Below are 2,783 nucleotides of genomic sequence, written 5' to 3'. Positions count from 1 at the left end.
CACATGCGCAGCAGTCACAATGTGCCCTGGGAGTTGTAGTCTCCATCGGACACTCGCGGCGCGGCGGCGCACGCGGTAGGCCGCAAGGCGTCATGGGAGGTGTAGTTTTACAATATCCCGGGTTATTTCTTCAGCCATCCTATTCCGCTCCCCCGCACTATTCACACAGTGTCCAACAAGTTCAGTAACTTCACAGCTCATCCAGCTGAATATGTCCAAGTAAAAAGAAGAAAATATAGAGCAAATGGATCAGAATAAAATTTATTTTGATACCTGCTGCTTAGAAATCGTTGAACAGGGACATGGGAGTGAAGGGAACAAAAGAGACCTAAAGTGGTGCAAAAATATTGCTTTAAAATCGAAAAACATCTGCATTGAGAAGGAGTTGTGCTGTCTATGTTGAATTTGAATTCATACGTTACATAGGAGTTCTTTAAATCAAATCAAGAGATGCACTCTTTAGAGTACAATTTAAATTTGGAATGTGGAAAAATACTTCTCAGGGAGTTGTAATACATGGGAACAAGGTGGAGCTTAACATAGGAAAATCACTATTTGAGTTAAAGTGGCAATATATAGCCACTTTATATATATATATAACCAGAGACAGTTATTAATGAATAGTTGCTTTTGTTACATCACATCTAGTGAATCAAAGGCAGAAGAGTCTCAGTGAGCCAGGCACGGTTCATCTAGAGAGAAATAGAGAAGACAGAGAAGAAAAGGGTAGAATGACTAAAGAAACAAACATGGTCTATCAGAGATTAAAATAAATCATACCATAAGAGGCAGGAATATGATACAGCAGAGTAACTGTCTTACAGTCCTCTAGTCATTTTGTCTGCCTTATCATCTCCTAATCTGAAGGGTAAACTACTCCTTCAGGCTAAATTAATCTGCTACAACTTCTAGGACTGGGGAGATTTGGAGGAAGGTAAAGGCAATCCTGTGCAGTCTCTCTATGCCTGAACTCATCATCTCCAGTGGGAATCAGCTTTTGGTCTAACATTGTGGTGACAGCAGCTCTGTCACCACCTCCATTAATGACAGATACTTCCCCTTCTCTCTGAGATAGCTGGTGTCTTGTGAGCAATTCATACAAAGGTAAAGATACAAGACTTTGTCTCACCATTTATCAATTATTTTCCTTAGCAAAACTCATCTGTCATCCCTTCTACCCAATTCTGTCACTCATTTAGTAACAGTATTGCTGTTGTCACATCTGGCAATATTGCCATCTGATTCAGGAGCCTTCTTTCCCCCTTAGAAGTTGCCAAGGCTTCTGTGCCCAGCTGTTATAGCAGTCTCAGTGAAAAAATTATTTTATCCCTCCTACTTTGACATTTCTCCTCCTTCTTTCTTTGCTGTGGAGTATTATTTAATGCTGTATGGGGGGAATGCATCACCACACCATTACTTCTATCTTCTGCTTATGATGATGTTTAGATTAATGAATTAGCACTGTGCAACACTTGAAGAGCTGTGCCACTGGGGTTGGGAAGTGGCTGGCATTTCCAAGTACAAAGGAATCATCAACAGTGGATCAACGCTGCTTAAAGTATTTCTGAGGAAATTACAGAGGAAGGAAGGCACACACTATGATTTATACTAGTCACCATTTTCATCAGCTTGCCATCAATATGAAATTGCTATTCATAAAGTCTGTATGTTTCAAAATGAGTGGCAAAATGATCAGGGATACTGGGAGGAGAGTCCTACAGTGTGAGCTAGATGACTTGGTAAGTAGAACCCCTTTAAATGAGCTGTGTTCCAACATCACATTGTGCAAACATATATCTGTAAGTAAGAAATGGGGGGTTAAGTACAAGCTGTGCTGGGAACCAGTGACTTTGAAAAGGACCCATGAGGGTTATGAGAGACAAGCAGCTTAGAACAAATTTCTTGTGCTATGAAGTAACACAAAGTCTCATGCAGGCCATGGATGTAGAGGTAGGGATATGGTGAACTCTAGAGAAACTCTGGTCCAGGTCTTCAAGTTTCTAAAACAATTCTGGAAGGTAGAAGAGGTTTAAAAGACTACAAAGGTATTATAAGGCTACCATTAATTGGAAGTGTAGGGGAAATACAATAAGTAAATTTGTTTTGTGGTGAAGTTTAAGAGGTAAATGTTACTATTGCCAGATTAGAATGAAGTTAACTCCATTTATCTGCTCTTTGACAATTAGATTGCAAGGAAAAATTACCTAAGTGAGCAAATGAAAACATTTAGTATATTTTGTTCATTACAAAACATTGAGAGGAGATTTGACCATCTTGTATATGTACCTGTACAAATTAGAAATGCAAGATATTAAGCCATCTCACAGAGGAAGGCAAAACCATAACCAGTGACTGGAAGTAGAAATTAGGGAAATTCAAATGAGAAATAAGGTTGAAATATTTAACAATGAGAGTGTTTAACCTTTGAAAAACTGTGGGAGGTGCTCACTTTTCTATCCCTTATTATCTGTTGCAGTGTGTTTTGTTAAGTTATTAGGTTGGTTTGTTCCAATGCCCTTCTGTCTGAAAATGGTTCTGCCCCAGTTCTCCCTTCCCGCCTTTGGAGCTGTCTGTCTTCCTGGCTCCACCCCAGCCAACAATGTATCCCCTAAACTCCGCCCTGGTTTCCCTGGAAAACCTTGTATTTTTTTTCTTCTGATCCCTCCCCAGTACCCCGCCAATCACTCTCACTCCCCACCCTTACTGCTAGAATGTTCCAGCAGGGGAGTTCGATGGTTGGCTGAGGGACCGGGGCCCCTCCCCAGAATGTTTCCTGTTGGTGT

The sequence above is a fragment of the Agelaius tricolor genome, unplaced genomic scaffold, assembly GCF_023055355.1.
Source record: "Agelaius tricolor isolate 1412-34295 unplaced genomic scaffold, bAgeTri1.0.p SCAF_5, whole genome shotgun sequence".
In the NCBI taxonomy this organism is placed as follows: domain Eukaryota; kingdom Metazoa; phylum Chordata; class Aves; order Passeriformes; family Icteridae; genus Agelaius; species Agelaius tricolor.
Note: the sequence above shows the minus strand (reverse complement) of the source record.